General features: G+C 44.3%; 1 long non-coding RNA gene across 1 annotated transcript; it reads right to left on the bottom strand.

Moving 5' to 3' along the window:
- Positions 1-1,148: 1,148 nt before the first annotated feature.
- LOC140214474 (uncharacterized) lies at positions 1,149-8,309 on the bottom strand. Its single transcript, XR_011891401.1, has 4 exons — positions 7,913-8,309; positions 6,818-6,922; positions 4,004-4,148; positions 1,149-1,258 (listed from the first exon to the last, which is right to left on the bottom strand). It is a non-coding gene; the product is annotated as an uncharacterized lncRNA (long non-coding RNA).
- Positions 8,310-14,269: the final 5,960 nt, after the last annotated feature.

Raw genomic sequence — 14,269 nt, 5'->3', positions numbered from 1 at the left:
TTGGCAGAACGCGCACGTGGATTTCTACCAAACGACGTGCTAAGCATGCCGATGCTGCTCTTTTTAGCACCCGCGCACGCATTTGTGCGAAAACGCGTTTTAAGCATGCACATGCATCTTTTGGTAGACGCGGATGAAGTTTTCTGCAAAACCACAAGATGTGCATGCAAATGGTGCTTTTTGCAGAACGCGCACGTGGATTTCTACCAAACGACGTGCTAAGCATGCCGATGCTGCTCTTTTTAGCACCCGCGCACGGATTTGTGCGAAAACGCGTTTTAAGCATGCACATCCCTACTAGAAAATCCTATTTGTTTTCAAACGGGTTTCATCAAATAGGGTTATGGAACGGGACCCCGTTTGATCCTGTTCAGTCCTGACCTGTTTAAATCCTGTTTATTCCTGTTTAAACCTGACCCGTTTAAATCCTGTTTAAACCTGACCCGTTTAAATCCTGTTTGATCCTGACCCGTTTAAATCCTGTTTAATCCTGACCCGTTTAATCCCGTCCTATCTAACCCAGACCTGTTTGCCCCTGTTCAGACCTATATTTTGCTGCATTCATACCTGGTCCTTCCAGAATGGATTGATGTTGCTTAATATAATTTACTCTTAAACCTATTTTGTACATTTGTGTATTTGCGATCAGCATTGAAGAGAAGTAGATCTGCATTATGTTTGCAACAAGAATGCCACTTTCACATGTAGGTTTGCCTGGTACATTGCTTGATACGAAGATAAACACAATTTTCGGCATAAATTGATTAGCACTACCAACACTGATGTGATACATCATGAACAAGTTTTGTATGACCCACGAGTACGTTCTCTATGTATGACCTACAAGAAAATGCACCCTGAAGAAGACTGTACCTCATTTTCATATTTACTACTAGTATGCAAATGTAATTCTTGCAGATTTAGTATTTGTTCGATTACTTGTACTCGTTTTAATGCAGTGCTTTTTGTTGTAATGGTTTGTTCACAAATCCACAGTAAAGCGTAATTTTGGGGTGAAAAATGTCAGGCAAAGTATTGGCATGTACTTGTAAGTGAAAAAGACAAGTATACTTTACGTAGGTATTTCTGTACACCAACTTGAGCTTTCATTAAGCCTGAAGTCATCCGGCTTAAAAAAAAGCATGTCATAAATGTCCCAAGCACTGTTTATTGGACCTTCTAACGGTATTTCGATGCATCCAGTCTGCCGAGAGAAGACCGCTGGAGTGGGTTGCTTGGGTGAGAGCGAGCAGGGCACCTGAAAAAGTAAAGCCAATAATTTATCTTGACTCATGCAACAGGTTGGCACATAAGCAAATTCGCCTATGTTCCCACAGATAAGAAAGGTTCAGCATTCCGGTCATAGGAGATAATGAATAAATCTTATTGAAAAATATGTGGTTTCATGCAATGCCTATGTTTCAAGGGAACATGGAGTACTGTGGGAGAATAAGCTGTCATAATTAGCAGGCGATTGAAGCAAGTGTTATAGGAAAAAGATGGACACATCGTTTGATTAGCAATAATTACTAGTATTGAAGCAACAGAATACAAACATGAAATACCTTTAAAAACAACACCGACAGGTTGAGATAATAAATTATTCAGAAACTAAACCCTTCTGCCAGCAAAATACCGTAGTGTACTGGCTTTGACATTGCGCTGCTCAGGCAGAGGGCGTGGGATTGAATCCCGGCCACAATGGCTGCATTTAGATGGCAGGGAAATGCCGAAACCCCTATGTAAGGTCTATTGGGTACACGTTAAAGGAGACTAGGGATCCCGCCAACTTGAAGTTATAAAACCGGGGTAAATTTCGAGATAAGCAAACTCACAAAAGTAGAAGGCCCTGGCCATGCGAAGACCATATAAAGCCTTTTAAGGTAGGTGCCAGCAGCCGCAAAATTTCTTGCAAAAGCGAAATATAGCAGAAGCGGTATTTTTCCGTAGATCACTTTTGCAAGGTATTTTACAACTTGACACCCGACATGTTGGGCATCTACGGGCAACAGCAATTCTTGCACAGATCATAGCAAACACTGTTGCACCTAGGTATACATAGACACATAGGTATAGGTACAGTCGCCGACTGATTTTCCGGACTCCGAAAATTCGGACTTGATTACTCGGTCTGCTTCACGGCACCGCCATTCTCCCCATGGACCATAATGTATAACAACTTCCGAAAGTTCGGTCGCCTTGCAACCTCTCGTCTGATTTTTCGGACACTCCTTAAGCCAACTTGATCGAGAGCACCATGCACCGACTCTGACCGTTGCATGGTTCTACTTGCTGAACGACATTTTTGTTTTGAACGGAGCCTCCTTGCTGCCCCACGAAGTGGCGCTACTGCAAATCCCTGCTCATCATCATCGTCTCTGCCTGGTTTGTAGCTACAGCAGTTCCGGTCTCAGCTTAGTATGCCATGTCAAGACAATCCAGCAGCTGATTTGTTTGTTTCTTCGTGCACGACGCTGCGAGTAGGCCAGGTTTTTTGTTTGTGCAACTGATGTCGGCGTGACGATGTTTGATGAAGCAAGATGGGCCAATTCATTCCACTAATATCTAGAATAGCTACCTGTAAGCACCACCTACCTTTCAACAACATTTGCAAAGCAAAAAACCTCATCCTGAAAAGTCTGCACATGACGACATCGGTAGCATCATCAGCGTGGGGCCTCAAGATAATTCGGCAAGCCAAGAAATTACTGACAGCACAAGTGCAAGCTTGCCAACAGGAAATCAGTGGCTGAATAATGCACCTTCTACCAATTGGTAGACAGTGCATTTTCGCAAAGCCCTAACTATAGCAGATCATCGTTCAGGAGTTCCCAAATGCACAACTCTATGCCATTTTCACACAGACTCTAGGGAAGCACCTCTGCACAGTTGCAAGAAAAAAAGCTAGATGCCCCAAGAGAAATGAGCCCACTCAAGCCATGGAAGTTGTGTTTACCTTGTCTTCCTACAACTACTCAAAACCTAGGACTGCTGTTTTGCACAAGGGAACAAACGTCAACATTGGTGCCTCGCCCAACACAAGTGGTCTGCGCTGTAGAAGGTGCCATAAGTCAGCCCACAGATGAGGCCCACACCAGTGCTGTCAGTGTGCTGTACAAATTGCAGAAGCACAGCCTACAAGCTTGTCTGCCTTAGTGTGATCGCACCAATGAACGAAAACTAACGAATCAAGTTTGTTTCGTGCCGAGAACAGTTGCCTCATGCTGGCTTGGTTTGTTGTGTAGGCATGTAAATAATGAAAAGGCCTGCATCACTATCTCTGAAAAAAAAATCATGTAACAAAGCACGTACAGTACACAGGTGCAGTGTCTATCACATACCATTTCGTGCAGTAGAGGCTACATCGGATAAACCGGCCAATGTATAAATGACTGGCAGCGTGACCAAGCAAACTTGATGCATGGGTCAGTTAGCAGTGGTAGTGCACTGCTCTCGGCGCACATGCACCTATGTTTGAAAGCTGCTTGATCGTGACAAAATATAAAGACAAAAGCGCTGGAGAGATATCTGAGGCTGTTCTTATATGTATGACGAGGAACCTAGCGCTAGCTCCCCATGCAGAGAATTACTAGACAGTGAGACTGCTTCTTATCATTGTAAAACAAGTGTCACGCTCACCATGTTTCTGTGCGAACAGCATGTATTCAGATCTATTCTCCCCCTTTCACCTTTTGCACAATATCACTGTGCGAGCAATAATACTGAACTGTTAGTAGCACTCTGTCCTGTTGCCTCCTTTCTTTCCTTGTGAATTGTGTGCTAAATAAGGCTTTTTTTGGTGAAAGAGTGCTAGTTTAACGCATAAACTAGCGCCATGGCACTTTGCAATAAAGGACTGTTATAATTCTCTAAAAATTTGTCCATGCAGAACAGTGTCAAAAGAACACCTTAAAGAAAGAACATGAGTGTATATCATAAAGACCAATCCTTGTCTTTTTTCCTTAACATAATTTTCAATACCGATATTGAAGTACAAGCTCACCATATTATATCACCTTGTCAATGAAGCAAGGCACAATGGTGCCCAACTGTCGCGGGACCAACTTGGATGTGGAGATCAGCGCAGATCAGCAACATAGCATGGTCTGCTTACACTTCTTCTCCAGGTCCAGCCATACCTACAGCAGCTATAAAACAAGTGAGCTTAGAACCACAAGCGAAACAATATAAAAAGTGACACTGAACAAAGCAACTTTCGTTAAGCATAAATAGGATCGAAATTCTGACATTATGCCCATAAGTAACTTCACTTTGAGCAACAAAGCATCCAATTTAAGAAAGATTATATGTATCAGCTATCTATGTGAGAAAGATTAATCGAACGCACTCTATTTGCCATACCCCTCCCCTTATGCATGGATGTCTCCCTGACTGAGTGAGCTGATCCCAGGTATAGTGTAAGTAAAGGTTGTCACTTGGTGGGCCAATCCCGATACCATTGTATGACTTGTACAATAATTTTAATGTGTTGTAATGCTGGCCATCCTGCAGGCACTGCAACATTATAGCACCCATAAGGCTAATGGTATTACCTGATAAGGTTAACTAATAGGTGTCCCCAGAAGCATAACTCGGCATGTATACTCGGAGGCCATTATTATAAGAGAAGCAATGGCAGAGGTGAAGCTTTATCCTGTGCCATATGCAAAATGGCCGAGGACGCCCAGCTTCTGGTTACATTCTCACTTGTGACCACTGCAACAGGCTGACTGACATGCGTAACCAGCAGTTTGTAGGACCACATTTTCATACCCTGCAATTTGTTTTACATCTGAAGAGATCAGCCTCAAGCTCCATGATGCGCTGCACTCAAGAAGCATTATAAACTGGCAACATTTAAATGCTATGCTGCATGGTTTGTTGCATGCTTTAGGAATTTACTTATTTATTATACACATAGCTCATAGGCTCCAGTTGGAGTGTTGCATGAGGTGGCAAGAAAACAAATTCTGAACAAGGAGAACATTCAACAAAACAAGTCAGACCAAAGAAGAAAAAATAACATACTCTCCTAATGGGACTATGTATCTGGCAGCTAGCTTCTAAAAAAGACAATTAGGAATCTTTTACTACTGGTAGCGCTTTAGGGGATGGAATGTAGAATTCCAAGCTTCATACACTTTTAAGCCACCTTTCGTGGCTTTTTGTTTTGAACTCCTATTCTCTGTACTATTATAGAAATGAATACCCCCTCCAAAATAAAACAAAGAAAAACATGTAATGCACAGTAATGTAACACAATAATGTAATGCACAACAGTGAATACTTAGAAAAATGTAATTAAGAACATGGAGTCTATGTGGGCACAGATGTTAGAAGTCTACATGAAAGCATAATAATAAAGGTGGGCAAAGCATTTATGCTTTTGTCGGGCAAGCTGCAGCAAGACATACAGGTAAAGCATGCCTCACAACACAGTCCCTAAAAATATCTGTCACAATACAGTGAGTAGGTATATCATGCATATCTACAATAGCTCCTAATTATATTTAACTCAGAGGGGGCTACCTATGTAACTTGATCAAACTGAAGGTGGGCCAAATTCTAAATATACGATTCAAGTAGACAGAAAATGGACGTTATGAAAATGCATCTACAGCAAAAGTGTTGTACATTATTGTTGTACATTATGTCATACCTGCCAACCTGTGAACATAATATTTTGTAAAAATGCTGCAGACACTAAATTCTTTGTTGGGGACATAGCACACATTATTTTAAAGCTTGCTCTCAGCACCCCCATTGTTGCATACACACACACACATTATTAATAAAGGGAAAATCGCACATCTACCCGCTCGTAGCAATTGCTACAAAAGAAACCCGTACGGATTCCTCGAAAGGAAAGCCTCACAATTGAAAAAAAGAAGCCGTCCAGGTCTGGGACTCAAACCCGGGACCACCGCCTTTCCGGGACAGCCGCTTTACCATCTAAAATAACCAGGCGGCTAGCAGATGGCCGCGCCAAGTCGAATTTGTCGACAACATGAAGCAAAGGCAAGGATCTGACGTAATAGTTCTGCGGAAATGCGCAAGGTGTAGAGAAGTAATTAATAAAGGAGAAAAAAATATGTCAAACCCTTGCTTTTGCTTCGCGTTGTCAAGTAATTCGACTTCGCCCTGCCATGTGCTAGCCAGCTGGTTATCTCAGATGGTAGAGTGGCTGCCTCGGAAAGGCGGTAGTCCCGGGTTCGAGTCCCGGACCAGGACGAATTTTTCTTCAACTGTGCGGCTTTCCTTTTGAGGAACACATACAGGTTTCCTTTGTTGCAAATGGTACGAGCGGGTGGATGTCTGATTTTCCCTTTATTAATTACTTCTCTCCACCTCGTGTGTTTGCGCAGAACTATTACGTCACACACACATTATCAACCATTATTTAATTTGTCGTGCAGCACGAAAAGCAGCAGCGAACTTGAAACCAGTAACTGACAACATTTTTTTTTAGATTACAGAGCTTTACGCTGCTTCAGGAATTTATCTGACTAAACTTCCTAAAAGCACGTGCCCCTCTGATGTTCTCGTTAGAGATATTGCATCGCTAATAATAAAGCAGTACAAGTACCATTATAATTAATTTTTTACATGCATTTTAACAATGTCATACCGTCAATCTCTCAACAGCTTTAAAACATCTTAACCAACACAACTTCATTGTCTTTCTAAAATGACATTAATAAAATTGTAAAATGAGCCCACATTTGTAAACCCACGAAAAATTCAGGAGTTTCCAAACATGGATGATACCAACAAAATCTGCAGCTCTTGTAAGTGGCAGCAACTGCTTTGCACACACCTTGTCACAGCATGCACATCAGGTACTTTTCCGTGCTGTTGAGGCTGCAGAAGTGCCGCAGGTGCATATGTGGAGGTGCCTCTGGTTCACAAAATCTTGCCATCCCTAAACAATAATAAATACTTATTTATTGTAATCCCTGCTGAAACTGCAAACTTGTGATATAAAAAGATCTCGTCACATTTTGAAAAAAGTCTCATACAACCAGTTACATGAAGCTGCAACTGGTTGTGCAAATATCTGATTGTAACATCACAGGCGGTTAAATAACACGTAAATCGAACTGTAGAGAACATGAATCTACTATGAAAAGGTTCACACAAACGTACAGCTGTATAACGTGAAATGTGAATTGTACTATCAAAAAATTCCTTAGGACATGAAAAGCGTTCCAAAACCTAACTTGTCTATGCGGCGCAACAAAGCACTGCTCCCAAAGGACGATGCGCTTAAAATTACAACAGACCGCCTCATTTCTGGAGAGACAATACAGAAAAGAGAAAGATTTTTCGATTAAAAAGAAACATTGCTTATGTAATTTCGGCTTCTCTGCTAGATCGGAATCCTTTACAAGTACACGAAAACACACAGGACACTAATACACGTCATCTGACGACACACTATAAACAGAAGAATTTCCATACAAGCTAAAAATCTGGCCATGCGTCGACGAAGAAATCGGGTGCTATCTCGCGCAGCTGTTAGCTGTGACGAAGACACATCGACGTACTACTTCTAGAAATGACTATAACATTTCTTAATGAAAAATTATGTACACAAACAGTAACTTTCCTTGCTTGAATTTTTGTGCCCATTTAGATCAAAGAACCACCCGCGCTAGCGTGCTTCATAGGTGAAAGTAAATAAACCACAGATAGAGCTGTTGGTAACATGAATACGTTTTAGGGCAATTTCCATGGAACTTTTTGCTAAATGTGCACTGCGACATGAAGAACAACCATTTGAAAAGCACATTTATAATTCTTGCTGCTTTACAAATCCGGATCCGGTTGTTGTACGGATCTTGCGATACGTACAACAACGCACACTTCACGAACCATAGACAGGAAGAATGCGCGCAAGCGCCGGACTTACCTTTCTAGGCGTACTCGGAAAACGCTCCTTTTAGCGTCACAGGTGCCGCGGCATCGACTGCACCAACGGTCCTTCCGGCGCACACACTGTTGAATTGCGGATCAACTACAGGACGTAAGAGCACAACTTTCACCAAATTCTTCCGTACAGCGCGATACGATGCGACAGTGCCAGAGGAGGAGATCCTGTTCATGAGCCCGGAACAAAGGAAGCGCGAAGGGTCATATCTTCGACATCGGCGCACCACACGAAGGATACTGCGGGCTACATTACGCGGTCCCAGGGGTTTTGTGATTCTCAATGCATACAAAATGCACCACAATTTCTCTCGGCACAGCGTACACATGATTAAACAACTACATCGGACGGCGTCAATGCAGCAAGCACTCACATGTGGCGACAACTGAGGACGGCAAAATATTATCACCTGTAACTTTACCGGCGCTACCTGTGCTGCCATCTGTAGGCCGCCACCGAAAGCGACCGTGCTTTCGGTGATCTCATGGATGGTGACGGCGTTGTATTTCGATGTTATGCGAGTCGTACAGCGTCTTGTACGACGTGTTTCAGCAACGTTGCTTTTAATAGAGAGGACAGCAATCTGCGTATACGCCGTATAGACGTCTCACCCACTTGAAAAACACAACAGCAAATTTTCAGTCTGTCGTATTTTGGGACGTTGTGACTGTCGTTCTGTTCTCTGTAGTGTGACGCCCTGTAGTCGAAAATTCTGTAGTTCCTGATCAATATTTGATTAAAAATTGACAGAGGTCATTTTAAGGTTATGTAAAATTATTAATACGAAATAAAATAAAAAAATAAAAGTAGAAAAAAAAATGCCTTTTGCCAAGGTTTCGAATTCCGGACCTGACGGTTCCGAGACAAGCATCTTACCACTGCACCACGCCGAACATCACTGCTGGCGCATGTTGAAGCTATGTCAAGAGTGTAAATTGCTGTCTGGGTTGCTGTTTACATTTGCATTTTAAAAGCCACGATGCGCTTTCACTTCACCGCGTCAACTGCCGCATCTCTAGATGAGCAAAAGTGTTGTTACCATCGACAGGTACATCGTGGAGTGCTAGACCATCGATTTTGCTGTAACGATATCCATATTTCATACGAAATTCAGAAACAGACAACGGTGACCGGGGACACTGAGGGTTGTTACTGCTAATTTCGACAGTTGTCTCTTGCTCTTTACACTTTTGAGCTCGCATATAATTCGTGTGTTCAATACAATATAGCTACATAAACACTCGTGGGTGAGTCTTCATCTCGACAGAATACTGGCTTCTCACGGCAGCGCTGTACCAGATTAATGAGACCCGAGCGAGACAGCTTTTCACGCAACTTTGTGGAACAATCCAAAACTTCTTTCCCGCTTCGCATATGCTTGTGCAATATTTCTGGGAAATTAACTAATGTGTCAGTGTAACCGCACATGTAAGTCCACAGGCCTGTGTGCCCCATCTTACCAAATAAAACAAAGCGGATACGCAGCCATTCCCGCAGATGGTATGATTTTGATCAGCGGCCGATTTTGAGGAGGCCGGTAGGGCGTTGCTGGTGCCGCGTCGTCACGGCACAATTATAACAATTGGCAACGTCGACTTTAATGCCGGTGTCGGTGCTATCAGTACTGCCGGCTCCAAAGAAGCAAGATTGAATACCGCGCAAGAAAAAAAGTACAGTGTACACCACCGATGCGAAGCTGACATTTTAAAGGGCCGCGACGGAAAGTGCTTCTGTTGCGACTTCAGAACTCTTGGCCGTCGCGACCGAATGTTTCTGTTGCGACGTCAGAATCGCTGTCGTAACGTCAGAAATGTCTGTCGCAACTTCAGAAACGTTAGGAACTTCTGTCGTACAGCAGAAATTGCTGTAGTTGCAGCAGGAATTCCTGTGTCTTTTTCAACTGGGCAGGACCGGGAATCGGTTTGAAATTCGCAGCTAGCATATCGCAGTTTGGTCTGTGAATGTTCCGAGGTGGTCACGCAATTTCTGTAGAGCTTGATAATGGCCCCAACTTAGCACTAGGGGCTAAATTGTCAGGATGTCGAACAATAAAAAGTTCCTCCCCAGTTCTATTCAAGCATTAAACTCGTATGCATGATACCATCCAGTATGGTTGCCACAAAGCTCCAGAATAAACCAGCTTTTGTGCCAAACAGGCGACCCTATATGGTGCCACTGTGTCCAGTATAAGCCAGTTTAGTTGCAAACAGGGCCCCTGTTAAGACCCATTTCTGCTTGAACTGGTCGTGCCTATACCTGCTTACATGCCAAACGGGACCCCGTTCAGCCCTGTTCATGTGTGAACCGGTCCAGTTTATACCTGTTTGCATGCCAAACGGGACCCCGTTCAGACCTGTTCGTGTGTAAACTGGTCCAGTTTATACCTGTTTGCATGCCAAACGGGACCCCGTTCAAACCTGTTCGTGTGTAAACTGGTCCTATTTATACCTGTTTGTTGCTAAACAGGTCCCTGTTAAAACCATTTTAAACCTGTATAACCCAGTTTGAATTTAAATAGGATTTTCCAATAGGGATGCATCTTTTGGTAGACGCGGATGAAGTTTTCTGCAAAACCACAAGATGTGCATGAAAATGGTGCTTTTGGCAGAACGCGCACGTGGATTTCTACCAAACGACGTGCTAAGCATGCCGATGCTGCTCTTTTTAGCACCCGCGCACGCATTTGTGCGAAAACGCGTTTTAAGCATGCACATGCATCTTTTGGTAGACGCGGATGAAGTTTTCTGCAAAACCACAAGATGTGCATGCAAATGGTGCTTTTTGCAGAACGCGCACGTGGATTTCTACCAAATGACGTGCTAAGCATGCCGATGCTGCTCTTTTTAGCACCCGCGCCGCATTTGTGCGAAAACGCGTTTTAAGCATGCACATGCATCTTTTGGTAGACGCGGATGAAGTTTTCTGCAAAACCACAAGATGTGCATGCAAATGGTGCTTTTTGCAGAACGCGCACGTGGATTTCTACCAAACGACGTGCTAAGCATGCCGATGCTGCTCTTTTTAGCACCCGCGCACGCATTTGTGCGAAAACGCGTTTTAAGCATGCACATGCATCTTTTGGTAGACGCGGATGAAGTTTTCTGCAAAACCACAAGATGTGCATGCAAATGGTGCTTTTTGCAGAACGCGCACGTGGATTTCTACCAAACGACGTGCTAAGCATGCCGATGCTGCTCTTTTTAGCACCCGCGCACGGATTTGTGCGAAAACGCGTTTTAAGCATGCACATGCATCTTTTGGTAGACGCGGATGAAGTTTTCTGCAAAACCACAAGATGTGCATGCAAATGGTGCTTTTGGCAGAACGCGCACGTGGATTTCTACCAACCGACGTGCTAAGCATGCCGATGCTGCTCTTTTTAGCACCCGCGCACGCATTTGTGCGAAAACGCGTTTTAAGCATGCACATGCATCTTTTGGTAGACGCGGATGAAGTTTTCTGCAAAACCACAAGATGTGCATGCAAATGGTGCTTTTTGCAGAACGCGCACGTGGATTTCTACCAAACGACGTGCTAAGCATGCCGATGCTGCTCTTTTTAGCACCCGCGCACGCATTTGAGCGAAAACGCGTTTTAAGCATGCACATGCATCTTTTGGTAGACGCGGATGAAGTTTTCTGCAAAACCACAAGATGTGCATGCAAATGGTGCTTTTTGCAGAACGCGCACGTGGATTTCTACCAAACGACGTGCTAAGCATGCCGATGCTGCTATTTTTGGCACCCGCGCACGCATTTGTGCGAAAACGCGTTTTAAGCATGCACATGCATCTTTTGGTAGACGCGGATGAAGTTTTCTGCAAAACCACAAGATGTGCATGCAAATGGTGCTTTCTGCAGAACGCGCACGTGGATTTCTACCAAACGACGTGCTAAGCATGCCGATGCTGCTCTTTTTAGCACCCGCGCACGCATTTGTACGAAAACGCGTTTTACGCATGCACATGCATCTTTTGGTAGACGCGGATGAAGTTTTCTGCAAAACCACAAGATGTGCATGCAAATGGTGCTTTTTGCAGAACGCGCACGTGGATTTCTACCAAACGACGTGCTAAGCTTGCCGATGCTGCTCTTTTTAGCACCCGCGCACGGATTTGTGCGAAAACGCGTTTTATGCATGCACATGCATCTTTTGGTAGACGCGGATGAAGTTTTCTGCAAAACCACAAGATGTGCATGCAAATGGTGCTTTTTGCAGAACGCGCACGTGGATTTCTACCAAACGACGTGCTAAGCATGCCGATGCTGCTCTTTTTAGTACCCGCGCACGGATTTGTGCGAAAACGCGTTTTAAGCATGCACATGCATCTTTTGGTAGACGAGGATGAAGTTTTCTGCAAAACCACAAGATGTGCATGCAAATGGTGCTTTTTGCAGAACGCGCACGTGGATTTCTACCAAACGACGTGCTAAGCATGCCGATGCTGCTCTTTTTAGCACCCGCGCACGGATTTGTGCGAAAACGCGTTTTAAGCATGCACATGCATCTTTTGGTAGACGCGGATGAAGTTTTCTGCAAAACCACAAGATGTGCATGCAAATGGTGCTTTTTGCAGAACGCGCTCGTGGATTTCTACCAAACGACGTGCTAAGCATGCCGATGCTGCTCTTTTTAGCACCCGCGCACGCATTTGTGCGAAAACGCGTTTTAAGCATGCACATGCATCTTTTGGTAGACGCGGATGAAGTTTTCTGCAAAACCACAAGATGTGCATGCAAATGGTGCTTTTTGCAGAACGCGCACGTGGATTTCTACCAAACGACGTGCTAAGCATGCCGATGCTGCTCTTTTTAGCACCCGCGCACGGATTTGTGCGAAAACGCGTTTTAAGCATGCACATGCATCTTTTGGTAGACGCGGATGAAGTTTTCTGCAAAACCACAAGATGTGCATGCAAATGGTGCTTTTGGCAGAACGCGCACGTGGATTTCTACCAACCGACGTGCTAAGCATGCCGATGCTGTTCTTTTTAGCACCCGCGCACGCATTTGTGCGAAAACGCGTTTTAAGCATGCACATGCATCTTTTGGTAGACGCGGATGAAGTTTTCTGCAAAACCACAAGATGTGCATGCAAATGGTGCTTTTTGCAGAACGCGCTCGTGGATTTCTACCAAACGACGTGCTAAGCATGCCGATGCTGCTCTTTTTAGCACCCGCGCACGCATTTGTGCGAAAACGCGTTTTAAGCATGCACATGCATCTTTTGGTAGACGCGGATGAAGTTTCCTGCAAAACCACAAGATGTGCATGCAAATGGTGCTTTTTGCAGAACGCGCACGTGGATTTCTACCAAACGACGTGCTAAGCATGCCGATGCTGCTCTTTTTAGCACCCGCGCACGGATTTGTGCGAAAACGCGTTTTAAGCATGCACATGCATCTTTTGGTAGACGCGGATGAAGTTTTCTGCAAAACCACAAGATGTGCATGCAAATGGTGCTTTTTGCAGAACGCGCACGTGGATTTCTACCAAACGACGTGCTAAGCATGCCGATGCTGCTCTTTTTAGCACCCCCGCACGCATTTGTGCGAAAACGCGTTTTAAGCATGCACATGCATCTTTTGGTAGACGCGGATGAAGTTTTCTGCAAAACCACAAGATGTGCATGCAAATGGTGCTTTTTGCAGAACGCGCACGTGGATTTCTACCAAACGACGTGCTAAGCATGCCGATGCTGCTATTTTTAGCACCCGCGCACGCATTTGTGCGAAAACGCGTTTTAAGCATGCACATGCATCTTTTGGTAGACGCGGATGAAGTTTTCTGCAAAACCACAAGATGTGCATGCAAATGGTGCTTTTTGCAGAACGCGCACGTGGATTTCTACCAAACGACGTGCTAAGCATGCCGATGCTGCTCTTTTTAGCACCCGCGCACGCATTTGTGTGAAAACGCGTTTTAAGCATGCACATGCATCTTTTGGTAGACGCGGATGAAGTTTTCTGCAAAACCACAAGATGTGCATGCAAATGGTGCTTTTTGCAGAACTCGCACGTGGATTTCTACCAAACAACGTGCTATGCATGCCGATGCTGCTCTCTTTAGCACCCGCGCACGGATTTGTGCGAAAACGCGTTTTAAGCATGCACATGCATCTTTTGGTAGACGCGGATGAAGTTTTCTGCAAAACCACAAGATGTGCATGCAAATGGTGCTTTTTGCAGAACGCGCACGTGGATTTCTACCAAACGACGTGCTAAGCATGCCGATGCTGCTCTTTTTAGCACCCGCGCACGGATTTGTGCGAAAACGTGTTTTAAGCATGCACATGCATCTTTTGGTAGACGCGGATGAAGTTTTCTGCAAAACCACAAGA

Source organism: Dermacentor andersoni, unplaced genomic scaffold (genome assembly GCF_023375885.2).
Source record: "Dermacentor andersoni unplaced genomic scaffold, qqDerAnde1_hic_scaffold ctg00000151.1, whole genome shotgun sequence".
Classification (NCBI taxonomy): domain Eukaryota; kingdom Metazoa; phylum Arthropoda; class Arachnida; order Ixodida; family Ixodidae; genus Dermacentor; species Dermacentor andersoni.
Note: the sequence above shows the minus strand (reverse complement) of the source record. Positions and strands in the feature narration are given on the sequence as shown.